Consider the following 27,865-nt stretch of genomic DNA (forward strand, 5'->3'; position numbering starts at 1 on the left):
AGGAAGGGCAAAGGCGAGACTGGAAGCACCTGGGGCTCATGCCCCAGCCTTTGTGACACCCAACCCCAACTCCTTCCCGGGGCTCTAGCTGAAGCCGGAGCATTGGCCTGAGCGGCCAAGAAGAGGTTCCAGCCCTGAAGGGAGCAGGACTTTCAGCACAAAGTGAGCACAACCACGAGGGGACTCAAATCCTGAATCATCCGATCCACAGGGAGATGCTTTATCCTTTAGGCCACATGATGAGGGGGTCTAAACACTTCTTTGGAAAAGCCGGACACTGTGTTTCTCAGGTCATCTGCTGAGGGGGCCGAGACTCTCTGGGCACAAGAAGTTAAGTTCCCAGCGACACGTGAGACTTAATTGTATGGGGCCAGGGGCAGGGCTTTGGCAGGGAGGCTCGGGCATGGGGGATTGTGGTGCAGCGGATGGACCGGCTGTCTAGGCACAGAGATTTAGTCTCCCGGAGGAGGAGGAGGAACCCTGCTGACAGGCAGTGGCTGTGCAGAAAAAGAGGAGGGGTTCCTGGGACCTTTTTTGCCTCTCTTTTGCCTGCCTGCTCACTCTTGCCTGCACACTGGGATAATCACTCTTGTGGTGAATGGTGAAGCTCTTTCCTAACAAGCCCAGGTAGCTCAGTTGGCTGAGCATCAGGCTCTTAATCTGAGGGTCCCGGGTTCAAGCCCCTGTCTGGGTACTCGGCTTTTAAGTTGCCTTGTGTGCCAGGAGCCAAACTCTGTTCACAGCCACACAGGGATTCCCAGAAGCTGTGGCCATTTCCTGGAAAGGTTCCTTTCCTTAGCAAGCAGGAGAGAGGGTGCAGATAGGGCAGTCTCTTGCTGCCAGGAAGCGCTGTGGGGCCAGGTGCTGAGAAAGCCCAGAGGGGGAGCAGCAGAGATGAGGGGAAGAGAGACAGAGAAGCAATGAGTACAGAACACAAGTGTAAAGGGGGCATCTGGTCTGGCTATTGTGGGGAACTTCCCTGGTTTATACATGACCCTGGTGGAATTGGCCTGTGGAAGGATCTGAGTCCCCACCCCCTTACCCAGAGGCTGCCTGACCTCGAGGACTGTTAGGATACAGAGATTCAGGCCTGTCTGCAGAGGCCTGTACTTTAAGAATTTAGGTGTATTTTTATTACTTAGCTAGTTATAAAGATATAAAAGAAAGAATAAAAAATCACTGTCTGTCTGTGTAATGGCCTTCTCTTACTGTGACAGTCTGAGGCCTGGTTCTTCGGCTAAGCAGCAAAGGCAGCCATAAGCTGGGAAGTGTATGGTCACATCCTCACATTCCTAACTAGTCACATTGAAATAAGGTGCTATTGGGCTGTGAGAAATACAATCCTGTCCTGATATTCCTATCACCTCCAGAGAAAGGGAAACTTAGTTTGGTAGCATCCTGTCTGGCAAGAACTCACTTATCAATAGACACAGCTGGAAAACCCTTATGTCTGTATAGATGTAGTTGTGAAATCCTCCCTTCTGTATTGTTTTGTATGTTTATTTGCATGGTCTCTGTCTGGGTCTGTGATTGTTTCTGTCTGCTGTATAATTAATTTTGTTGGGTGTAACCAGTGAAGGAGGTGGAATATAACCATGTTACAGTATATTAGGACTGGTTAGTCTAGAGAAGGAGTGAGGGTACCAGGCAGTGTGGCGGTCGGGGCCACGTGGTGAGTGCCCCGCTGAAGCGCTGGCCGCCCCCCTTCTCTCTCCCCCTGCTCCCTCCCCTTCCCCCCCACTAGACCGGGCGCGCACTGTGCAGCACATGGAGTCCACTGGCTCCGGCCGCCCTGTGGGGTTTTTTGTTTTGTTTTACCCTGCTTTGCCGGCCGCGCGTTGTTTTCTCCCCGCCCGTGCTTTGCTGCTCCAGCCCTGCCATTTTTGTGTTGCCCCCCCACTTTGCCACTCCAGCCGCACCGTGACCCCCCCGCTTTGTCGCTCCAGCTGTGCTATGTCCCCCCCACTTTGCCGCTCGAGCCGCGCCGTTTCCCCCCCCTGTTTTGTTGCTCCGGTGGCCCCACCCCATTTTTTTTTGCTTGGGGTGGCAAAAAAGCCAGAGCCGGCCCTGCCCACACCTGACTCCCTGCCATCTCTACCGGGGCCTGACAAGCTTTGCTTGTGTTTGCATTCTGCAAAGCGGAGGAGCAGGTGAGGTTTTCCTTGCAAGTTGTGTGTGAGTGAATCTTTGGCCAGGTCTGCACTACAAAGTTGTTTCATCAGAATTATATTGCTCAGGTGTGTGAAAAACACACAACGCTCTCTCGGTCGGCAGCTTGTGGCTGGTGCACACACTGCAATGCCACGTCTGGCGACAAAACTGCCCTGTTTTACTGACAAAATAAAACAACTTCGATGAGAGGTCTAGAGCTTTTTGCAGCAAACTTAAAGTGACAGAGTGTCACTGTAGATGCTGCTGTTCATTATATCACCATAACTGGCCTCCTCCAGTATCCCACAATGCCCGCCGTGAACTCGCCTGCCCTGCATTCCTGCTACAGAGCCATGGCCCCTCCCCTTTCATCGCTCTGGGAAGTTCTGACAGCTGAGCCTGCTGCTCTGCTCCGGCAGCCAGGAGCAAATCACTGCCGTGGATGCTGCTCTCTCCCGCCCTGCGAACACAGAACAGGGTGGTGGGAACTTCCTTACATGTTGGGGGGGGGGCACCGGCATCCGAACTGTGACACCCCCATGACACCCCTTCCCTCGAGGAGGCTCTTACCTTCTAAACAGGGACGGCTGTTTTCTAGTAAAATCACTAAGAGGGAAGGAGAAAACTCGAAAGAGGTTCCTCCTGGCGCTCACGTCCATGAACCCGAATACTCTCTCAGTCCTCAAAGAGAGACCTGGAGAAGGAGACTTGCTGAAGCAAAGCCACAGGGGTCTCTGAGGTTTCCCTGGCCCCTCGCCCCTGTCCTGCCTGGCTCATGTCAGCATCTCTCTGTGAGGTCACCACCTCCCCACCACCTTTGGCCAATAGTCTGAGGTCCTGCAAAAAGGCTTTGTGATGTCACTGCCACACCCCTCCCTTGCTGTGCTAATGTCCTGCCCCTGGCCAGGCACTTTGGAGGTTTGAGCTACTCTCCTGTAGATCACCCCACTCAAGGAGCGTTCGTTCTAGGCAGCAAGCCGGCTAGACAGGAAAACATCAGACGCTGCTCCCAATGTTACACTCAGTTTTTCAGAAATTAGTCGACTTTATGGCCAGAAGAGACCATTAGAGCATCTAATCTGACCCCCTGCATATCACAGGCCTCCTGTATGACACAATAGCTACTTTTGGGGCAAACACATTCCAGAAAGGCAGCTAGTCTTCATTAAATGACATCAAGAGATGAAGAATCCACCACTTTCCTTGGTAGCTTGTTCCTGTGGTGAATCATCCTCGCTGTTGAATATTTGTGCCTTAGTTGTAATATGAATTTGTCTCTTTTCACCTTCCAGCTATTGGGTCTTGTTATGCCTTTCTCTGCGAGATTAAAGAGCCCTTTCATACCCAATCTTTTCTCTCCATTAAGGCACTTCAACACTTCAATGGAGTCACTTTTCATTCATGAAGGACCCCCCGCCGAATTGCCGCTGAAGACCCAGAGTGGAAGAATCTCCGGAGGCCCGGACCCCACGAGAGTTTTCCAGAGCTCCCAGAGTTAGTGAAGGACCCCGCTCCAGGAGCCCAAAAAAACTCTTGTGGGGGCCCCTGCGGGGACCAGGGCAAATTGCCCCACTTACTCCACCATCTGGGCGGCCCTGATGGGACCTGGAGCTACTGTTATTTCAGGACTCCTGTGAGACCCTCAGCTGGTTGGTTTGCACTCTGCTCTTGGGACTCTCTCTCCTCCTCCTCTCTGCTCTCCTCCCTAGACATTGAACCCAGCCCTTGCTGCTGCCACACCAACTGGCAGAAGGGCCTATAAGTCCCCTGCCTGAGGGAGGCCAATGCATGTGGTCGGCCATAAGCAATATGATATTTTCTGTCTTATTCTCTATCCCTTTCTTAATGATTCCCAAGATTCTCTTTGCTTTTTTGCCCGTCGTTGCACACTGAGTGGATGTTTTCAGAGAACTATCCGCAGTGACTCCAAAATCCCTCACTTGAGTGGCAACAACTATTTTTGGCCTCGTCATTTTATATGTATAGTTGGGATTATGTTTTCCAATGTGCATCACTTTGCATTTATCAACAAATCTGTCATTTTGTTGCCCTTTCACCCAGTTTTGTGAGATCTTTTTGTAACTCTTCACAGGCTGCTTTGGACTTAACTTTCCTGAGTATTTTTGGATCATCTGCAAATTTAGCCACCTCGCTGTTTGCCCCTTTTCCAGATCATTTATGAATATGTTGAATAGCTCTTATCCCAGAGGCCCTGGGGGGCACCACTATTGACCTCTCTCCATTTTGAAAACTGACCATTTATTCCTACCTTGTAACCAGTTATTTACCCATGAGAGGACCTTCCCTCTCATCCCATGAGAGTGTAATAGAGCAGAATAGGGCTTCCTTGGGAGGGGGAGTGAACTGAGAATATATCAGGGGGTCGTGCACATTTATTGTCCTGGTGAAAAAGTGTGTCTGATACTCAGTCTTTGCTGCTCCTGCCGGCTGTGACTGCTGAGGACATTTTCCTTCTCTGCTCCAGGGTCTCTCTTCTGCCAGATTCTCAAAAGTCAGGCCCCTGCAGACTATGGCAGAGCAGTTTGGTAATAGGCTGCAGGACTCACCACGTAAGAATGTAACTGCTGTAGCACCTTGACTGTCCATGGGCCAAATCCTGCAGCCCTGGATAACCTCCCACTGATGGTGATGGGAATTGAGCCTTTGTAACTAGCTGCTTGTACCTGAGGTCTCAGTTATGGATTAAACTGGTGGCAAACACAGCTTCAGCCAAAGAAGAGAAGGATATAAGTGAAAGAGCAAAGCTGGCCATCTGGGGAGCTGCTGCAGTCCCATCACCACAGCTGGAAGGGAGAAGAGGAAAAACTCCCTAAAGTCCTGTGAGCAGCCCTGAGAAAAGGAAGTTTGTCAGTGAGATCAGTCGCAATAACTGTGAAATGAAGGAGTGCTTTCTCCTCTGTGCCGACATGGCTGAATTGTGTTACTTTACTGTGAGAATAAGCTTTAAAATATCCTGCTCTAATTTCAGGATCAGTCTGTAATCATAACTGGACTCTGTGGGAAGTGGCCTCTGGATAGTGATCTTTGGGCAGAGCTGGCTGAAGAGCCTTCCTATTCACCAGGAGATCCTGGCTTGGCCTGACAGTTCTTCCTTGCTGAACCTGGCTTTTTTTTCAGGCTCCTTTCTTTTATTTTATTTCTTCTAATGAAAAGAAAAGACCTCACTGCACAATCCTTGTAAGTGCTTGTTCAAGACACAGAAACCCTTCCTTGCAGCTAAGTCTTGGAAAGCGTTAAGTGGTACGTCTGGAGCTGATGGAAAGGTTACCATGACTCAGAGTTGAGCTGAAGCTGCTGTGACTGAAACACAGAGCACTAATCAGTATCTGATCACAGCAGCTTGTGGGAGAAGTGCATGTTAGAAGCCCTCTGTCAGCTCAGCTGTGGCTTTCTGTGCACTGAGCCAGCCTGCTCAAGGTCTGCAAGTCTTGAGGGAAATGGGGCACATTTTTACTTTGGAATTTGAAGGTGAGCTCTTGGACCATCAAGTGGAGTGGTTGCAAACAGCCTGTTGGGGAAGGCACCATGGCTTAGTAGGCTAAAGTGCCTGTCTAGTAAACAGGAGATCCTGGGTTCAACTCCCAGTAGTGCCTTGTTCTATAGCTTTTGTCTCCTCTGCTCACATTTTCCTGTGTCTTCCTAGGAAACAGAAGAGACCTCCCTTGACAATCCAAGTAATTGCTTGTGAAGGAAAAGGCTTCTTTCCAACGGAGCATTGGAGAGAATCAAATCCTCAGTCTGGTGTTGATCAAAAGGCTATTGGCATTGGCAAGGAGGTTGCTTCTGCTGCAATTTGCTGTGACAGGAGACCCTGTGTTGTGCGGCCATGCAATTCACTGGGGATATCTGTGCACAGAGCCCCTTCTAGAGGGTTCTCTGCAGGGCTTGCAGGAAATGGAGAATGACTGTCCTTTCACTTTTCATGTTATTGTTGATGAAAAATGGAGCAGTTCGGGGAGAAGTCCCAGAGCGTGGCACCATGGCAGAGCTTGCCAAGAGAGCTGCTGGATAAAGAGCAGATTCAGGATCCAGCATCCAGTGCTGCCTTGCTGAACGTGCCTCCTCTTGTCACATTTTGGTCAATCTTTTTTGTTAACGGAGAAGCCCGACTCTGGCTAGCCATACAAATGCTTGCAAAAGAAACGGGTCTTTTTGCTGACAACTGTCAAAAGGAGGCTTTGGATAAACATGGAAACAAGGTCAAGGTCACTGTAACTCATCTTGCATGTGCAGCTGTTGAAGCTACAAGGCAGAGCACTAAGCACAGTATTACCACGGCTGGTCACAGCAGGATCTCTGTGTGGTGGGATCCGTGGGGTACAATCCCAAACGGTGGAACTGCTCTGTCCTCTTATCTCTCCAGCCTGGGCTGTGTCTTACAATGCTGCACTAGTGACAAGCAGCAAAACCCCCTCCATGTGCTGTGATCACTCAGCCAACAACATGCAGCAATGCACCCAACTAAGTTGCATGAATGCTCTATAAGCCACTCCTCAATTATACGTAGAGAGATACCAGCGTATCTCCCCAGCCCTCAGCCTTGCACCTCAGAAATGTACCATCTTACACTGCTCAAAAACTCTTGAAAAGTGCAAGCTCATTAATTAATTCACCCCTTCCTCAAAAGAAAGTGAACATGCACCAGCCTTTTAATCTGAGCAGCTTTCCCAAGAACTTTGGACAATTTCACAAGTAAGTTTAAAACATTAAAATAAGTTTATTAACTACAGAACTCCACCAGAGAGGTCCTTTGGGGCCATCTGCCTGTCCCAAGTCAGGGTAAAGGAGGAGGGTTGGGCGTGGGGCTAACAACTCCACCCTGTAAAAATCAGCTTGCTACAGAAACGCCAACAATAGAGTTAACAGAGACTTTTAGCCTAGAAAAAGAAGGGTCTTCAACTCGAAGATGCATGACACTGGGTGGTGAAAGCCGCGAGGAAGCCACTAAGCCGATCACCCTTCTTGCAGCCAGGAGGATTACCATCGGCACATGGAACGTGAGGACCATGTACGAGTCAGGAAAGACGGCGCAGGTTGCAGCAGAGATGAGGAGCAACAACCTGACCCTACTAGGCATTAGCGAGACAAGATGGACGCAAGCTGGACAGAGACGACTGTTGACAGGAGAGCTGTTGCTGTATTCAGGACATGAAGAGAGCGACGCACACCACACACAGGGAGTAGGCTTCATGTTGTCCAAGCAGGCACAGAGAGCACTGATTGGTTGGGAGGCACATGGTCCCAGGATCATCACAGCATCCTTCAGAACTAAAATGAAGAGGATTAAGATGAATGTTGTTCAGTGCTACGCTCCAACCAATGACAGTGAAGAGGAGGACAAAGACTACTTTTACAACAGACTCCAGAAAATATTAGAGTCTCTCCCAGACAAAGACATTACCATCCTTATGGGAGACTTTAATGCCAAAATTGGACCTGATAACACAGGATACGAACAAGTCATGGGGACCCATGCTCTGGGAGAGATGAGTGAGAATGGAGAGAGATTTGTGGATCTGTGTGCACTTAACAACCTGGTCATAGGAGGCAGCATCTTTCCTCACAAGCGGATCCACAAGAGTACCTGGGTATCGCCAGCAGGCATGACAGAAAACCAGATTGACCATGTCTGCATTAGCAAGAAGTTCAGAAGATCCTTGCAGGACGTTAGAGTTAGAAGAGGAGCAGACGTGGCGTCCGACCATCACTTAGTGGTGGCCAGATTGAAGCTGAAGCTGAAGAAGAACTGGATAGACGCGTCAGACAGAAGAGCGAAGTACAACGTCAACCTTCTGAAGGACCATAAGACCAAGGAAGATTTTGGATTGACGCTGAAGAATAAGTCTTCAGTACTACAGGATCGGTCTGAAGAAGAGGAAGACAGTGTACTCAACAGATGGCAGAAAGTGAGAGACACACTTAGGTCAGCATGCCAGGAAGTGCTTGGAATTAAGAAACACCAGCAGAAAGAGTGGATCACAGCAGAGTCCTTGACAAAGATAGAAGACAGAAAGAAGAAGAAGGCAGCAGTCAACAACAGCAGGACTAGAGCAGCAAAGGCCAAAGCTCAAAAGAGTATGCTGAAGCCCACAGAGCAGTGAAGAGGAATATTAGGAAGGACAAGAGAGATTATGTGGATGGACTGGCAGCAGAAGCAGAGCAGGCAGCATACAGCGGTAACATGAAACAGCTGTACGATACTACCAAGCGACTGTCTGGAAAGTTCAGCAAGCCAGAACGTCCCGTTAAAGACAAGCAGGAAAGTCTATAACAGGAATAGAACTACAGATGAACAGATGGACGGAGCACTTTGAGGAACTCCTGAACAGACCAGCACCACCAAATCCACCAGACATCGACCCAGCCAACGAGGACCTCCCAATCAATTGTGATAAACCAACCAGAGACGAGATCAGAAAAGCCATCACCATGATGAAGAACAGGAAGGCGGCTGGACCTGACGATATCCCAGCAGAGGCCCTGAAAGCAGACCTGGATGCTTCAGTGGAAATGCTGTACCCCTCTTTGAGAAAATATGGGAAGAAGAAGTGATTCCGGCTGACTGGAAAGAGGATATCTCATCAAAATCCCCAAGAAAGGAGACCTCAGCAACTGTGCCAACTATAGAGGAATCACACTCCTGTCGGTGCCAGGGAAGGTCTTCAACCGAGTCCTCTTAGAGAGAATGAAGGATGCCGTCGATCCACAGCTACGAGATGAACAGGCAGGTTTCCGGCAGAACAGATCATGCACGGACCAGATAGCAACGCTCCGCATCATAGTCGAGCAGTCTATGGAGTGGAACTCCTCGTTGTACATCAACTTTGTTGACTATGAGAAAGCATTCGATAGCGTGGATCGAGAGACCCTCTGGAAGCTCCTTCGGCACTATGGCATCCCAGCAAAGGTGGTCAACCTGATCAAGAATTCATACGACGGCATACACTGTAGAGTGATCCATGGAGGGCAGCTCACAAACAGCTTCCAGGTGCGAACCGAGTCAGACAAGGATGCTTGTTGTCATCACTTCTCTTTCTTCTCGTCATCGATTGGATTATGAAGACATCCACTTACAAGCGTAGGAATGGAATCCAATGGTCATTGTGGACCCAGCTTGATGACCTGGACTTTGCCGACGACCTTGCACTCCTTTCGCACAGTAAACAGCAGATGCAAGAGAAGACCAACGTAGTGGCAGCCACGTCATCACAGGTTGGCCAACATCCACAAGGACAAGACCAAGATCCTTAGGATCAATTCCATCAGCAACGACCCAGTCACACTGAATGGAAGCCCCCTGGAAGAAGTGCAGTCCTTCACCTACCTAGGTAGCATCATCGACCAGCAGGGTGGCACAGACGCAGACATCAAAGTAAGGATTGGTAAGGCAAGAGCAGCCTTCTTACAGCTCAAGAACATCTGGAGCTCCAGAGAGCTGTCTTTGGCAATAAAGATTCGACTGTTCAACTCCAACGTGAAATCAGTCTTACTGTATGGAGCTGAAACCTGGAGGACAACCAAAACAACCACCAGGAAGATCCAGACCTTCATTAATAGCTGCCTCAGAAGGATTCTCCAGATCCGCTGGCCAGACACCATCAGTAACATCCACCTCTTGGAGAGGACCCATCAACTCCCAGCAGAGGAAGAAATTAGAAGGAGAAGGTGGGGCTGGATAGGACATACACTACGCAAGCAGCCAACCAACATCACCAGACAGGCACTGCAGTGGAACCCCCAAGGCAAGCGGAAAAGAGGCCGCCCAAGAAATACCTGGCGACGCGACCTTCAGGTTGATAGCAAAAAATGGGCTATACCTGGAACCAGCTAGAGCGAATGGCCCAGGATAGAAGACTATGGAGATCTGTGGTTGGCGGCCCATACCCCGGTTGGGGTGACGGGCATGAATGAATGAATGATTAACTACAGAAAGATAGATTGTAAGTGATTATAAGTGTTAGGCAGAGAGGTCAAAGTTGGTTACGTAAATGAAAATAGAATCTTAGTGTGACATTCTAGACCTTTGGGAGCGGGCTGTAACCCCCATATTCCTCATTTTCATATAATCATGATCTTACATATAGAGCATGGCTTGTATGGTATCAGAGGAAAGGATATGATCTGCTGAAAGTCATTTCTCTACCCATCTATGTATACCATTCATGCATATGAAGTTAGAATTGTGTAGTATGGTTGTCACTACGCTGTAAGTTGGGGAATCAGCCATCACCTGCATGAGACCACAGGAGGAATTGCTCAACCTTGCTTGGAGAGATGCAGTGATGCTCACCTGACTCTGAAGAGGGCCACAAAGCCAATGGGGAAGGAAGGACATGATAAAAGGAGAGACATTCGCCATGCTTTATCTCTCTCTTCCACCTCCACCTACAGACACCACCACACCAAGCGACTGAGGAGCTGATCAAAGGGGAGACCCCGGCTGAAAAGCAACCAGCCAGCCTGTGGTGAGAAGCATCTAAGTTTGTAAGGGCACTGAAAGGGTTAAGATCAGCTTAGAATGTGTTTTGTTTTATTTCACCAAAACAGTGAGGAGTCTGGTGGCACCGTAAGGACTAAGAGATTTATTTGGGCATAAGTGTTCATGGGTCAAAAACCCACTTCTTCAGATGCATGGAGTGAAAACTGCAGATACAGACATAAATATTTATTGGAACATGACATGAAGGGACCTTACAAGGGGAGAACCAGTGTTGAAGGCCAATTCAGTCAGGGTGGATGTGGTCCACTGCCAATAATTGATGGGGAGGTGTCAATACCAAGAGAGGGAAAATTGCTTTTGTAGTGATCCAGCCACTCCCAGTCTCTATTCAAGCTCAAATTAATGGTGTTAAGTTTGCAAATAAATTGTAACTCTGCTAATTCTCTTTGAAGTCTGTTTTTGAAGTTTTTTGAAAGGCTACTTTTAAATGTTAATGAATGTGAATGTGTGAATGTGTTAGTGAATGTGTAAATGGATTATTGCTTGTGCAAGTCCCATATGGTCTAGTGGTCAGGGTTCTTGTTTTTTACCCAGGTGGCCTGGGTTCAATTCCCAGTGTGGGAAAAGTCCAGAGCTTTTGCTCAGAGGGGAGGCAGGAAATGAAAGGAATGGGAAGGGATCCTGCCAGCAGGGGAGTTGGACAGTGTTCAGAGGGGATCCCAGAAGTGGGGATGGGGGGCAGACGTCTGAAGGGAGATCAGGGAAGGATCCCAGCTGTGTGGGAGAGCACAGGCCTGGCATGGGGAGTGGGAAGAGTGACTCTGTCCCTCTAAACTCACCATCAGCAGACTCGGCAGGACTGGAAGAATTACGTATTTGTTGGTGAATGTCAATTTCTGTGTAAACACACGACCCAATGGCAAAATATTTCCATCAATAATAATCAAAATTGATAGATGGGCAAAATAAGAAACATGCTGCTTGAGAACGTGTCCTGTTCTAATCCATTAGGGGTCCCTTCTGCCTTAGGCACCACCATGTGGGCGTTTCATTTCCCTCCCCATTTTCACACAGAAACACAATTTCCTTTACATGGATCCATGAACAGCAAAACCTCCCTGTGTCTCAGGGGGCCCTGATGGGATCCATCTCTCCAGTCCTTCCTCATCAAGCAGCTCAGTGAATGGGAATCTTAGAGTCACCCTGGTGCTTTACAGATGTGAACACAAAGAGACATTTGCAGCTACGTAGAATCATAGAAGATTAGGGTTGAAAGAAACCTCAGGAGGGTGTTTCATTGCATTGGAGACGTAGCCTAATGTTATGTCTACACTGTGATTAACACACCCAGGGCACCTGTCTCAAAGCCTGGGTCAGCTGACTCAGGGTTATGGGGATCGGGCTGCAAGACTATAAAATTACAGTGCAGACAAACGGGCTTGAGCCCAGCCTCTGAGACCCCACGAGGGGGGGAGGTTTTCTGAACCCAGGCTTCAGCATGAACAAAAATATCTGCACCACAGTTTTTAGCCCCTCAGCTTTACGTCCAGGAGCCCAAGTCTGATGACCGAGGCCAGCCCTGCTGCCATCTTTATCCCAGGAGAGATGGACTCTAAGGGTACGTCTCCATTGCAGTGTAAGCCCAGGTCTGGCACGCTGTGCTCAAAGCAGCACCCTCGAAGCCCCATATTCACCACTCTCATATAATGATGACATGGTTTGTACAAAGTCTGCCTGGTGAGGTATGATTTCAAAAGTCTTGATCTGTTGAACATTAATATCGTGTTGGATTGTGTGTGCTCGCACTGGTTGGGAAGTTATGAAGTTTGCTCTGTGTGCGTTACTGAGATATGTTATGAGGTTGGGAAATGCCAACCACCAGCCTTTCAGATATGACAATGGAGGAGCCAGACTCGCTGCTGGCCCATTGACGGGATCCACACTCCCAAGGACTATCCCAGGAACCGTGTACAATGCAGACTTCTCCGAGATAGCACAGCGACAATGGACACTGCTTGACTCACATCGTAGCAAAGGAGCTTCCTAGCAAGTTGGAAGAAACTATGAAAGAGGGGAAGACACATCATGACTTGGCCTCTCTCCCCCACAACTCAGCAGCTGGAAACACACCTGGAGGACAAAGACTGAACTGAACTGACTCAGAAATCAGAAGAGAATAATAACAATAATACTTGCAAACCAAAGTCCCCAACCAGACTAGTATTGGTTTTTCAGCAGAAAATTTTCAGTTTGAGGAATTTTGTTTTCTCAGTCAGACCTTGCCAAGGGAAGCAGGGAGAAAACGTTTGAGTTGCCTCCTTCAGAAAAGCTTGGCCTGGACACTAGCTCTGGTTCACTTCTCTGGCCTTGCATGGGTTGAGGGTATTTTAATAATTTGGGCAGGTCCCAGGGTGTTTGGGGGAGATGATGAGGATGTTCCCTTTGGAGAAAAAAACTAAGAAATACAGCACTAGAGAATTTTTTTTAAAGAAATCTGGGATTTAGACATTTTATTTAAAGCAAGGGAGTTCTGAGTTTCTGTTTGCAAGAAGCAACATTGTTTGATCTGTCACTGTACCAAAAGGGGACATGGTTGTCTACAAAGGAGAGGTGATGACTAAATGCATCTGATGAGGATGGGATTTGAACCCATGCATGCAGAGCACAATGGATTAGCAAACCATCACCTTAACCACTCAGCTACCACATCTGAGCTGTCAAGTAATAGACAGGAGGAGAAATCTAAGGCCAGCAGAGCTAGGGACACTAAGGAGTTTTTAAATACTAAGCGGAAGCAGGGGCTGAATGAGCTCCCCCTCACATCTAGTGAGGAGCTGGGGGAAAGACTTCAGGAACAGACCGTGTTTGCACAGACACACCTACTCTGCCTAGCTATGCAGCAGGATGGGGCTGCTTTCCCAAAATGACCAGTTTCGGCTGGTGGTGGGTTACAAATCACTTTAGGATTGAGTGGAATGAAATGTTATTATCCTTCCTGCGTGAGTGAAGGGCAGCAGAACATACCTAGTCTGTCCTGATGGAGGGGTGGGTGGGTGAGGAATAGCTTTTATTGGACTGCATAGAAGTGATTGAGAACATCACCCTAAACCAGTGATTCCCCAAACATTTCACACTGTGCCCTCTTATCCATGGCTGTGACCCCTCGGAAGCCGCAGTCAAGAACCGAGGGTGGGAGTGGGGCTGTTGCTTGCTGGGGAGAGGGGTGCAGACAGGGGAAAGGGGGTCGAGGCCGAGCTAGGAGCCAGAGGCCCAGGCTGAGGGTGGGGCTGGGGAAGAGCTGGGGCAGAGTGGGGCTGAGTGCTGCTCCCTCCATGGGGGCTGGCTCAGGCCCTGAGGTGCCCCCATGAATGTTCCTCTGTGTCCCCCTAGGAGTCATGCCCCACTTTTTGGGAACCACTGAACCCTACTCACTAATCAGGGGCTAGTGATGCCAAAGCCCAGGGAAAAGTAGAACACGTGCGGGGCCCCCAGCACTGGAGCCATGTGAAGGGGCTGCAGGAGAGGGGCAATGGCTGGTGGCCCAGGGAGTTAAGGGCAAAGGGGGCACAGGAGGGGGCAGGAGTTAGGGGTGAAGGAGGTGCAAGGGTTGGGAGTGCAGGAGCTAGCAATAAAGGGGGAGTGGGGATCGTCCAGGGGCAATGGGGAAGTGCCAAAGTACAAGCTGCCAAGGGCACCATTTTCCCTAATGCTGGTCTGAGCAAACAATTGGAAATGACCCTTCAGTGAGACCAGAACCATAGTGTAGAAAAGCCTTTTGGTTAAGTGGTGGTGGCTGAGTGCTTAGGAAAAGCAACTGGGTGTCTTTCTGTGGAGGTTTGATTCTTACCTGCTAGGCATGGCTGGTGTGTGGTGTCTCCACGGCTGTACTTTCAGTGTCTGATCACCCACAGTGCCACAGGGACCCAAGTCTAGACATACTCAGAGGCTCTATGCCAGGGTTTCTCAAACTTCCTTTCACCGCAACCCCCTTCTGCCAAAAAAATACTTACTACATGGCCCGGGAAAGAGGGACCAAGCCCCTCCACACTGAGCAGAGGCAGGGGAGACAAAGCCTGAGCCCTGCCCCAGTTAGGGGAGGACAAAACCAGAGCTTGAAGGATTCAGCTCTGGCTGGTGGGGCTCAGACTTTTGGCTTCAGCCCCAGGCACCAAGAAGTCTAATGCCAGCCCTGGCAACCCCATTAAAACAGGGTTATGACCCACTTTGGGGTCCTGACTCACAGTTTGAGAACCACTCCTCTATACTGAGGGGAGAGAGTTTTCATGTGGGTGCAGTTAATCCACTTCCCCAAGAGGTGGCAGCTATGTCAGTGGGAGAAGCTATATCGGTGGGTGTGCAAGCTGTGGTGTTTGCCACATTTAAGAAGTTTAATCAAACCCCATTTTTAAAACCACCTGTGTTCTGGGAATGGCAAAGGTGCTCGATGAAGCAGGGTCTGTCCTTCAAAGTCCTGGAGATCACGATTCCACTTTACTGATGTGATGGGGGTATAGCTCAGTGGTAGTGTACTTTACTATTGATCAAGTGGTACTTGGTTCAAACCACAGTGCTCTCTTATAACTTTCTTTTAAAAAAAGGAAAACATTTTCATTTCCATTCTCCATTATGTTCAGGAGCTCCACTATATGTGGATGCTTAATATGAATGTAAACACTCAACATTTTGCTGTCCAAATGCATAAAACCCTAGCAAAGTTGTCCATCAGCTGAAATCAGTCCAATCCTCTAAGTGTCTAGTTTATGTTTTCATCAATTAAACAAAGGGATCATATGAATGTACATTTGCAGATCCCTCTTCTCCAGGGGCTGTGCTGTGCAGAAGAACAAGAACCACATCCAGCTGCAGTTCAGGAGTCTGATGACCAAAGAGCCAACAAATGTTCTGAGGGCTGGAGAAAAATGCCTTCTAGCGAGCTATTGAACGAGCTCAACCTGTTTCGCTTATCAAAAGAAGATTGAAAGGTGACTTCATTGAAGTGTTTAAGGGCCTTAATGGAGACAAAAGATTGGGTATTAAAGGGCTCTTTAATCTAGCAGAGAAAGGCATAACAAGACCCAATGGCTGGAAGGTGAAAAAAGACAAATTCATATTACAACTAAGGCACAAATATTCAACAGCGAGGATGATTCACCACAGGAACAAACTACCAAGGAAAGTGATGGATTTGCCATCTCCTGATGTCATTTAATGAAGACTAGATGCCTTTCTGGAATGTATTTGCCCCAAAAGTAGCTATTGTGTCATACAGGAGGCCTGTGATATGCAGGGGGTCAGATTAGATGCTCTAATGGTCTCTTCTGGCCATAAAGTTGACTAATTTCTGAAAAACTGAGTGTAGCATTGGGAGCAGTGTCTGATGTTTTCCTGTCTAGCCGGCTCGCTTCCTAGAACGAATGCTCCTTGAGTGGGGTGATCCACAGGGAGTAGCTCAAACCTCCAAAGTTCCTGGCCAGGGGCAGGACATTAGCACAGCAAGGGAGGGGTGCGGCAGTGACATCACAAAGAATTTTTGCAGGACCTCCGACTATTGGTCAAAGGTGGTGGGGAGGTGGTGACCTCACAGAGAGATGCTGACATGAGCCAGGCAGTACAGGGGCGAGGGGCCAGGGAAACCTCAGAGACCCCTGTGGCTTTGCTTCAGCAACTCTCCTTCTCCAGGTCTCTCTTTGAGGACTGAGAGAGTATTTGGGTTCAGGTACGTGAGTGCCAGGAGGAACCTTTTTCGAGTTTTCTCCTTCCCTTTTCCTGATTTTACTAGAAAACAGACGTCCCTGTTTAGAAGGTAAGAGCCTCCTCGAGGTTTGAAACCTGTTCAGTCTGATCCATCTGGTGACAGTTGAATTCTACGCATGGAAAACATGAGTTTAAGGGGGTCGAATTTTATTCTACACCTGGGGTTTTGTCCCTTAGAATCACTGGGGTCATTAGGGTTTGTCCTTTTTGTTTCATCTTTTCCTTCATCCGTCCCTCCCTCCTTTCTCTTTGTCTCTTGCTTCTTTTGTCCTTTCTCCTGTTCCGCTCCCAACACCAGGAGCGGGCTGTGTGGGTTTTGCGGGGGAGTGCTTGGCAGTGTTGAGATGAGTTCCTGTCTGCATCCTGTAAAACTTGCCCATACCGGTATTGCCCTGGCCTCTTCTTTTGTCATTCAGTGTTGAACGCATTCTAAGACAATATGCATTTCCTCACCTTTTGGGGGCGAAGCCAGACTTTAAGGCACCTGCTCCCCTACTTGGTGTAAACTTTGCTTGTGCCAATCAGAAACGGACACAAACAGATTTTGGGCACCGTCCCCTATGACACTTCTATTCAGGGCCGGCTCCAGAGCCCAGCGCGCCAAGCAGGTGCGTGGGGCGGCGTTGTTGGGGCAGGGCGGCATTTGGCTCCGGCGGACCTTCCGCAGTCATGCCTGTGGGAGGTCCACCGGAGCCCGGGACGAGCGGACCTGCCGCAGGCATGACTGCGGCAGGTCCCCTGTTCCCGCGGCTCCGCTTGAGCTCCCGCAGGCATTACTGCAGCGGGTGCGCTGGTCTCGCGCCTCGGAGGGAGATCCCGCAGGCATGCCTGCGGATGCTCCACCGGAGCTGCGGGACCACCACACCCGCCGCAGACACTTCTGCCCCGGCCGCAGGACCAGGGAAGGGCGGCGCAGCACGGCGCCCTGCTTGGGGTCTGGTATTTTATAGAGCCGCCCCTGCTTCTATGATGTCATAGTTAGTACTTTACGCCTGCCTGCCATGTGCAGGCAGGGAGAGGAGAAAGAAAAACGAATCCTGTGTACACCCGTAACCGAGCCTGATCACCTCGAAGCCTCTCTCTCAGCTCACGTGTTTCAAACAGAGCTTCTACGTTTGCCGGTCGTTATGCGTTGGTTTGTATTTGTAAGTATCAGTTATTATTAAATGCTGCACCTTTGTTTATAAATATTGTTAGTAGATATTTTAGTCATTGTGTGTTTTAAGTTTCATTAACTCTATTAGCTAATCATACGCTCCTCCCTTACCCCTTGTAATTATCCCCAATAAAATTTAAATTAATTAATTTTAGTGTGTGTGTGTGTCTGCAGTTTGCATCGTGACCCATACTCTCCTTGCATCCCTTACCGACATAGTCTGTTGCCACGTACAGCCTGGTAATTAACAGGCCTGCATTTTCTTTTGCCCCTGCGAGTCCATGGCAATCTACAGGCAGCTCCCACTGTGGGTGGTCCACCCAAAAATGTGGGGCTGAAATAGTGCTTGGGCAGTGATCCCCACCGGTGACCTGGGCCATCCTTTGGGCTCTCTGGTGAGAACCCTCAGCCTCCCGTCCTCAGTCTCTACCCTGATTGGCTGAGCAGGGGGTTATTGATAGGGAGGAGACTCAGGTCCTTGTTCTTCTCTTTTAAGACCAAGGAAATAAGTCATAACCGTCATATGTTTGACAAATTTTGCTGCTTTCTGCATTAATGGTCTCTGAGCAGTTCATGATTCTCTCTAACATTGCAGTTCTCAAATACTTGCTGAATAATTACTGTGCACTGTTGTTGGTCTGGAGCTCATCTGAGAGCACTTTATTCAGTTCCTTCAGTGTCTGAAATTCAAGATCTGATGGTTACTTTGAAAATCAGGGCTCTTGGGTCCTATTCCCAACTCTGCCACTGACTGGCTGTGTGACCTAAGACAAGTCAATTCTCCTTTCTCAGCCTTAGCTTCTCCCTCTTTCAAGTAAGGATAATAATGATCCGCTCCTACCTCACGGTGGGTGGAGGATGCAGATCCATTGAGAGCGTCACTAGGAGTAGTGTATAATATGAGGTGTCCTATCACATTTACTCAGAGCAGATTAACACATAATAGAATAGCTGAAATAGTCTATTTCATTTGTATTCTTTTATTTTGAAATTGTGAAGAGCAGCAACTACTTAGCTCAGACTGAAGCATATTATCTAATGTTTGAGATCTAGGTGTCTCTTTGTGTGTGAGGAGACAATTTAACACACTGTGACAAACAGGAGATGCTTTTGTTTTGCAACAACATATTTTTGCAAAGAACTTTCATCCCACTTGTTATGATTTTGAGAAACAAACTGGTTTAGTCTGAATGGGCTTTTCTGACAGAAACGGTTTCAATGAAATTTCCCCACCATCTCTATTCCTGGGCTTTATCCCTGCCTCGGGGTGGTGGTGGGGTGTTTGTCTGTTAGAACAGGAGTCAGGACCGGTGGCTTCTCTTTCTGGCTCTGTCACCACCTTGCTGGGTAGGTCACCTCCCTTCTCTGTACCTCAGGCTGCTCCTCGTCTGCCCAATGGGAACAGGGACAATTCTCGAACTCTGGGCAGTTTTGAGCCTGAGTGAGATAAGGGGCATTAAAGCCCTCTGTGAAGGAGAAAGGGGAGTTTCACAGAGTTTAGCACCAAGGAATTCTAAAGTTTGCTAAAATGTCTAGTCTGCGGAAACAAGAAATGGTCGGGGCCAAACTTTTTAACCATTGCCTTTTTAAAGCCCATTCAGGTATGTGAGTCCCTGTCTTTTAGGTACCTGGGGTTCTTTGCCAGCAGGAAAGAAGAGGTTCCTGCCTCCATTTTTGTGGCTTTAACAAACCAGGTGTTGTGTCCCAGTTCTCGTCTGAGATCCCTGGAAAAAAAATCCTCCCATCCATGAACAAGACAGGACCTACCTTTAAAATGAGAACAAAGAGACCCCTGGGACTTACAGACTAGCTAGCCTCACTTCCATAGCTGGGGAGATACTGGAATACATTCTTAAACAATCACTTTGTCAGCAGCACCTCCAGGACACTTTGGTTCTTAGGACTAGTGAGCATGGATTTGTCAAGAACAAATCATTCCAAACCAATCCTCTTTCCTTTTTCGGCAGGGTTCCGGGCCTAGTGGAGGTGGGTAAACAGTAGATGGGATCGATCTCGGTGTTACTAAGGCTTTTGACACAGTCCCGTAGGACATTCTCACAAGCAAAGGAGGGAAATGCGGTCTAGATGCAATCAGTGTCATGTGGGTGCAGAGCTGGTTGAAAGCCCAGACTCCAAGAGCCCTTCTCCATGTCTGGCTGTCCAACGGAGAGGGTGCACCTAGTGGGTCCGGCAGGGATCGGTCCGGGGTCCGGTACTATTCAATATTTTCATGAATGATTTGGAAGATGGAGTGGAGAGCAGGCTGCTAAAATTGGCAAATGACACCAAGCACTTTGGAGCACAGGACTGGAATTCAAAACGCCCTTAACAAATTGGCGAATTGGTCTTCTTGAGCCAAACTCCATGGCTGGGCTCCTCTCTCTAGACTGGGCTGAAGTGAAACCCCAGAGCCAAACCCTCCTCCTCCTGGGCAGTGCGCTCCACCCTTGAATGGTCAGATGCTGCTTAGCACTGTCAGAGCAGCTTTGGCTGGGGGATTCTCCCAGCACTTTCCAATAGCGGGAAAGTAGGAAATCCCCATTTGACTGCTGGGGACAGAGCCCTAGAGGGGGGAGCAACCTGCCCAAAGTCCCACAGGAAAAGGAAAACAACCAGCAGTGGAACCAATAGGAGACCCAGCAATGGAACTCAGGAGTCCTGACTCCCAGTCCCCTGGTCCAGTCACTCCAGCGGAGCACACTCCCTCTCAAAGGCAGGGGGAGCAGCCACGAGGGCTGCTTGTAATTGCCAGCTGTGGGAGTGGTTAGCGAAGGGGCCTGGAAAGAAGGACTGCTGGGTCCCATCCATCCTTCTGACACTTGGTGTGACCCTGAGCCACTAGCTTCCCCTCCCCAGGCCTGTTTCTCATCAGTAGGGTTGGGGTCGCAGTCCTGACAGCCCAGGGGGGTTGGGAGGCTCCAGGAAGGTGTGTAAAGTGCTGGGATTTCAGGATCCGGAGGCACTGTCACCCCCGCACTAGGGTGATGTTCTGCACCCCCTGCTGCTGGCCAAGTGTCTCCTTTCCCTGGCAATAAGACAGACTCTTGTTTTCCCAGCCAGCCGATCACCCGGTGTCATCACCCTGCCTGCTGGCTGGGCAGGGTAACTCCTCAGGTCACCCCCCCCCCCACCCTCCAGCCTGCCTTGGGCTTGGAGAGTGAGGAGAAGGATGAGGGATGACACTGAACATCCTCCATCCATCGCTCCGTCACCAGAGCAAGTGAGTGGCATTAGGGTTCCTCGGTGGCGTCCCCTGTCTGTCTGGGGAGAGGCAGAAAGAGGGGGAGAGAATCTCTCCCAAAGGAGATTGGATTTGCAAACAGCCCCCAGGAGCCCCTCGCTCTCAGACTGGGGAGGTGCTTCTCCAGAGCCGTCTCCACTGTGCTTGGAAAGGTCCCAGCAATGGGGCTCCCAGCCCTTCCCTTGTGGGAGACTGTTCCCCAGGCTGAGAGTCTCTGAGCTGGGCCAGACCCGGGGAGCTGCTGAGCATGGAAATCAATGGGAAACGAGGGGGCCCTGGCCTTGCTATGCCGAGGGACTTTGCTGTGGGGAATGGTTTCCCCAGAGAAGTCCGGACTCCTGGGTTCTGTTCCTTCTCTAGCCTGGGCGGGGGGAGGAGGGGGAGTGTGAGTGTGTCCTGGGCTGGAAGGAGGGAGCTGCTTGTCCAAAGTGACCGATGGTCTTTGTGACTGACCCCAGTGCTCGAAAAGGACGAGACTCCCCGGTTCTTGCAGCCCCAGGGATGACAAGGGGGAACGTTGAAGGGGAGCAGATCATGCAATGAACTCCTGCCAGTGTGTGTAGCCTGCACTCCCTGCACCCCTGTGGGGGGAGGAGGAGCTGCTCTGGCTGGGGCCGGGATGGGGAGGGACCAAACAGGCTGGTTAGTGAGAGGCTGCCCTGACCTCGGACTCACGCCCGCTCCCCGCTCGGTTCCAGGGTGGCCGGGCTCCTGAGGATGTTCAGGAAGAAGGCTCTGCAGGTGGCCCCAGAGCCTGAGGGAAGCAGCTGCCATCTTCCCCAGGAGCGGAGCGGCCTCCGTCCCCGCTGGCGGGAAGGAGCTCCCGGCCGGGGCAGGAGGTGGAAGTGCGCAGACTTCTGGAAGAGGAAACCTGCTCCTGGCGCAGGTGCTGAGGTTGGAGAGGCACCGGCCAGGCCAAAATGGAGCTGGGCCAGGATGCGGCTGGGCAGGCAGGACCCAGCGCAGGAGCGGAACCAGGCAGGGTGGCTCCGGGGCTTGTTGTGTGGGCAGCAGCGGCCCCAGGAGCCCAGCCCCCATTTCCAGCAGGAGGCATCGCCCTGCCCAGTCAGTGGGGACCTTCCAGCCTTCCCAGGGCAGGAGGTGGAGGATCCCTCTCCCAGCCCCAGCAGCTCGGCCCGCTCCCCATGGGACAGCAGCAGCGCCTGGGACTCAGACAGCAGCGAGGCCGACGGACGCTTCTGCTTTGCTCCAGGTGAGGAGCCAGGCTGGGCTCAGGGAGGGATGAGGAGGGGGCTGTGAACACCCCAGGCCCAGGCCCTCGAGCAGTGCTATGGGGGCAGGTCCCCAGCTCAGGTGTCTGGCCTGAGCCACTGAACCCCACTGACACTAGATGCTGCCACTTTCCTCCTTGGTGCTCCATTGGGTTGGGGGGTGGGAGGCACCTCCCATGGAGTCCAGGACCGTGGGGGGGGGGGTGTCTCTTTGCTATGGACTCCTGAAGGAGTTGGGGGCTAATGACAATACACAGGGAAGAACAAAAGGGTCAAATGGGGCCTGGAACCCTTAAGAAGAATCCACCCCACCGAGTACCAACACTTGTCGCTACCTGCTCTCAACTCCACTAAGAATGTTTTGGGGTCACGCCTTGGCTTTATCAACCTAGGCATCTCAGAGCATCATAATTAATAAGTGCTCCAGTGGTGCAATTGGCTAGTGCACAGTATTTATAGAGCAGTGCTGTGAGGAGCTATGCTGAGGTTGTGAGTTCAAGCTTCATCTAGAACACTGGTTTTCATTAACTGCATGGCATCACCCCCTCATTTGGCCCTGTGGAATATAGAATTCCAGCCCTGGGGACCCTGAGGAGGGGAGGAGTCAGAAATGCCCCCTTCAATTATTACCTCCTCTCCAGAGCACAGGTCAGAAACTACAATCCTTTCTCCCCCACCAGCCCCTGTGCCAGGATCCCTCAAGCAGAGCCTGGAGTCCTGCCCCTGGCGTCTGTACTATTGACAAAGACTAAGTGACAGGGACAAAACACTCAAATCCCGCCTGGTGCGGGGAGCCAGGTTTGCTCTTCAAATTCTGTCGTTGGTACATTTCCAGGTCTGGGAATGTCCCACAACAGCATTGAATGGGAAGCTGCCTGCAGAACAGTTACACTGCACAGAGCTCCTGTGGAGGGGTGGGAATTAGTAACATTTTGAGGATCGTTTGGGAAATGAGCCTTTGCTGACAAGGTTTGTCTCTGTTTATATTTCACCTTCAGGTGTTATGTTGAGGGATCTTTAGTGTATTTTTGGGAGGTTAATAACTATCTCCTCAACTTTATTTACTCAACTTAAAAATTGATGTCACTTGATTTTTGCATCTCCCTGTGAAAATACAACTGACACGTGTGTCTTTCTACAGGGGGCCATGACGTTAAAGATGGGGAATTCAGTCTCTGTACTTCTGGTGGGGGTGTTGCTTTTTTACAGCTGCCTCATGGCCAGGCACACGGGGCTGTTAGCTGCACCCACTGTCCTTGCCAGGGGCCCCTGCTGAACCCTGGGGTTGCACTGCCATGCTGGGGTGACTCTGCAGGGGGAGAAGCTGCTGTGGAGCAATGTAGAGCAGGTGCAGGAAGGAGACGGGGTGCCACACTGGTAAATAGTACAATGGGTCAATGGTATGATATAACCTTTTCCAGAGGGTTTGGCTGGAGAGTCTTGCCCGCATGCTCGGGGTTCAGCTGACCGCCATATTTGGGGTCGGGAAGGAATTTTCCTCCAGGGAAGATTGGCAATGGCCCTGGAGGTTTTTCGCCTTCCTCCGAAGCATGGGGCAGGGGTCGCTTGCTAAGGAGTGGGTGGATCGGCTTATGTGGCCTGCATCTTGCAGGAGGTCAGACTAGATGATCATAATGGTCCCTTCTGATCTTGAATTCTATGATTCTATGATTCTATGATTCACATTCTGAACTGCACAATTTTCACTCCCAGCCCTACCGGTGCCCCTCAGTCCTGACCCGCAGCCCTCTTGTTTCCCCCCCAGCTCTACCTCACTCCCGACCTGCAGCCCCCTGGGCTCCCCGCTGAGCTCCCCCATCACTGTGCGGCTAGTGCTCCTCACTCCCGACCCGCAGCCCCTGCTATCCCAGCCCTGACCTCCAGACTCACACCTCTGCTGGTGCCCCTCAGTCCCAACCCGCAGCCCCCTGGTTTCTCCCCAGCTCTACCGGTGCCCCTCACTCCCGACCCGCAGCCCCCTGGGATCCCCGCTGAGCTCCCCAGTCACTGCGCTGCCAGTGCCCCTCACTCCCGACCGGCAGCCACTTCTATCCCACTACTGACCTCCACACTCACAGCTCTTCTGGTGCCCCTCACTCCCGACCCGCAGGCCCCTGGGCTCCCGCTGAGCTCCCAGTCACTGTGCTGCCGGTGCCCCTCACTCCTGACCCACAGCCCCTGCTATCCCAGTCCTGACCTCCAGATGAGAACTGGGGCACAACACCTGGTTTGTTAAGGCCACAAAAACAGAGGCAGGAACCTCTTCTCTCCTGCTGGCAAAGAACCCCAGGTACCTAACAGACAGGGACTCACATCCCTGAATGGGCTTTAAAAGGCAGTGGTTAAAAGTTTGGCCCTGACCATTTCTTGTTTCCATAGACTAGATATTTTAGCAAACTTTAGAATTCCTTGGTGCTAAACACTGTGAAACTCCCTTTCTCCTTCACAGAGGGCTTTAACGCCCCATATCTCACTCAGGCTCACGACTGCTCAGAGTTCGAGAATTGTCCCAGTTTCCATTGGACAGATGGGGAGGAGTCTGAGGTACAGAGATGGGAAGTGACCGACCCACGGGCCTACCCTGCAAGGAGGTGGCAGAGCCAGAGAGAGCAGCCACCAGTCCTGACTCCTGTTCTAACAAACAGCAAAACCCGCCAGAGGCAGCGATAGAGCCCAGGAATCGAGATGGTGGGAAATTTCATTGAAACCATTTCTGTCAGAAAATCCCCTTCAGACTAACCAGTTTGTTTCTCGAAATCAAAACAAGTGAGATGAAAGTTCTTTGCAAAAATATTTTGTTGCAAAACAAAAGCATCTCCTGTTTGTCACAGTGTGTTAAATTGTCTCGTCGCACACAAAGAGGAGACACTTAGATCTCAAACATTAGATAAGATGCTTCAGTCTGAGCTAAGTAACTGCTGCTCTTAACAATTTCAAAATAAAAATACAAATCAAATAGACTATTTCAGCTATTCTATTATGTCATAATCTGCTCTGAGTAAATGTGATAGGACACCATATTATGCACTACTCCTAGTGACACTCTCAATGGATCCCCACCCACCATGAGGTAGGTAGGAGCGGATCATTATTATCCCTACTTGAAAGAGGAGAAGCTAAGGCTGAGAAAGGAGAATTGACTTGTCTTAGGTCACACAGCCAGTCAGTGGCAGAGTTGGGAATAGGACCCAAGAGCCCTGATTTTCAAACTAACCATCGGATCTTGAATTTCAGACATTGAATGACCTGAATAAAGTGCTCTCAGGTGAGCTCCAGACCAACAACAGTGCACAGTAATTATTCAGCAAGTATTTGAGGAGCACTGCAATCTTAGAGGGAATCATGAACTGCTCAGAGACAATTAATGCAGAGAAGCAGCAAAATTAATCAAACATAGAACTGGTTCTGACTTATTTACTTGGTCTTAAAAGAGAACAACAAGGACCTGAGTCTCTCCTGTCAACAACCCCCTGCTCAGCCAATCAGGGTAGAGACTGAGGACGGGAGGCTGAGGGTTCTCACCAGAGAGCCCAAAGAATGACCCAGGTCACCGGTGGGGATCACTGCCTGAGCACTATTTCAGCCCCACATTTTTGGGTGGACCAGTGGGAGCTGCAGAGCACTCCCCCTCAACACACACACACACACACACACACACACACACACACACACACACACACACACACTCCTGGTGCTGGGAGGAGAACAGGTGAAAGGACAAAAGAAGCAAGAGAAGAAGAGAAAGGAGGGAGAGATGGATTGAGGAAATGGACAAACCCTAATGTCCCCAGTGATTCTAAGGGACAAAATCCCAGGTGTGGAATAAAATTCTGCTTCCTTGCCTAGAATTCAACTGTTTTCCATGCCTAGAATTCAACTGTCACCAGATGGATCAGACTGAACAGGTTTCAAACCTTGAGGAGGCTCTTACCTTCTAAACAGGGACGGTTGTTTTCTAGTAAAATCACTAAAAGAGAAGGAGAAAACTCGAAAGAGGTTCCTCCTGGCACTCACGTCCGTGAACCCGAATACTCTCTCAGCCCTCAAAGAGAGACCTGGAGAAGGAGACTTGCTGAAGCAAAGCCACAGGGGTCTCTGAGGTTTCCCTGGCCCCTCGCCCCTGTCCTGCCTGGCTGATGTCAGCATCTCTCTGTGAGGTCACCACCTCCCCACCACCTTCGACCAATAGTCTGAGGTCCTGCAAAAGGCCTTTGTGATGTCACTGCCACACCCCTCCCTTGCTGGGCCAATGTCCTGCCCCTGGCCAGGCACTTTGGGGGTTTGAGCTACTCCCTCAAGAACAAATGGATATAAATTGGCAGTCGGGAAGTTTAGGCTTGAAATTAGATGAAGGTTTCTAACAATCAGGGGAGAGAAATTCTGGAACAGCCTACCGAGGGAAACAGTGTGGGCGAAGGACCTCTCTGGCTTTAAGATTAAGCTTGATAAGTTTATGGAGGGAATGGTTTGATAAGAGAACGTGATTTAGTCAATAGGTCAATAACGTGCAACCACTGGTAATTAGTACCGAGGGTCAATGTTGGGATATTGAAAGTCTTTTTCCTGAGTGTCTGGCTGGAGAGTCTTGCCCGCATACTCGGGGTTCAGCTGATCGCCATATTTGGGGTCGGGAAGGAATTTTCCTCCAGGGTAGATTGGCAGAGACCCTGGAGGTTTTTCGCCTTCCTCCGCAGCATGGGGCAGGGGTCGCTTGCTGGAGGATTATCTGCTACTTGAAGTCTTTAAATCAGGATTTGGGGACTTCAACAGCTGAGTCAAGGGAGAGAATTATTTCAGGAGTGGGTGGGTCAGCTTTTGTGGCCTGCATCTTGCGGGAGGTCAGACTAGATGATCATAATGGTCCCTTCTGATCTTAAGTTCTATGATTCTATGATTCCCTGTCGATCACCCCATTCAAGGAGCGTTCGTTCTAGGCAGCAAGCTGGTAGTTTTGGATCATCTGCAAATTTTGTCAGCTCACTGTTTAGCAGGTTGTTTATGAATATGTTGACTAGTCCTGGTCCCAATACAGACACCACTAGTTACCTGTTTCCATCCTGAAAACTGACCGTTTATTCCTACCCTTTGTTTCTTGTCTTTTGACCATTTATTGATCCATGTGAGGACCTTCCGGAGGTGAAAGTAAGCCGGTATGTTCCAGTATGGGGTACCGGCAAGAGCTGATACGCTGTGCCAGCCCGTCCTGGCTTCCACAGGCTGGTGATTTAAAGGGCCCAGGGCTCCCTGCAGTGGCCGGAGCCCCTGGCCCTTTAAATCACCTCCCGAGCCCCCCTGCCGGAGCCCCAGGGAGCAAATCACTGCCGTGGGTGCTGCTCTCTCCCGCTCTGCCAACACAGAGCAGGGGCGGCAGAAGCTTCCTTACAGTGGGGGGGGCACCGTTGTCCAAACTGTGGCACCCCCATGACACCCCTTCCCTAAGGACCCCCACTCACAGCACCTCTCCCCCCGAGGCCACACCCACAGACGCCTCTTCCCCAAGACTGCAACCTCCCCCCCATCATTTGTCCTAACAGCCAGTAAAGAGTGGTGGGGCCATGGTGCTCTAACCCTCTGTTCCAGCCCCCCTGACACCGAGCTAAGCAGGCAGCAGTGTGTGTGTGTGTGTGTGTGTGTGACAGAGAGTGCTGTGCTGAGCTGAGCCAGGGAGAGAAGGGGGCCTGATGTCGGGGCTGTCCCCTGCCTCAGGACTGGTTGCTTCCAGCAGCTGTCTGAGCTTAGAGACAGTGTGCGACACACTCACTCTTCCGCAACGCACACACTGTCTCCCCCCCCCCCCACACACGCTCTCTACCCCACCACGCACATTGCAGTTGAAAAGCAGCTGGCAATCTAGTAGGATGCCCATGGAA

General features: G+C 50.4%; 2 non-coding genes across 2 annotated transcripts; one reads left to right on the forward strand and one right to left on the reverse strand.

The window, feature by feature from the left end:
• The first annotated feature begins 5,691 nt into the window (after nucleotides 1-5,691).
• Nucleotides 5,692-5,765, forward strand: TRNAT-AGU. Its single transcript has one exon. It is a non-coding gene; the product is annotated as a tRNA-Thr (tRNA).
• Nucleotides 5,766-13,240: 7,475 nt separating this feature from the next.
• On the reverse strand, nucleotides 13,241-13,322 carry TRNAS-GCU. The gene has a single exon. It is a non-coding gene; the product is annotated as a tRNA-Ser (tRNA).
• Between the last annotated feature and the right edge of the window lie 14,543 nt (nucleotides 13,323-27,865).

The sequence above is a fragment of the Mauremys reevesii genome, unplaced genomic scaffold (assembly GCF_016161935.1).
Source record: "Mauremys reevesii isolate NIE-2019 unplaced genomic scaffold, ASM1616193v1 Contig148, whole genome shotgun sequence".
Lineage (NCBI taxonomy): Eukaryota > Metazoa > Chordata > Testudines > Geoemydidae > Mauremys > Mauremys reevesii.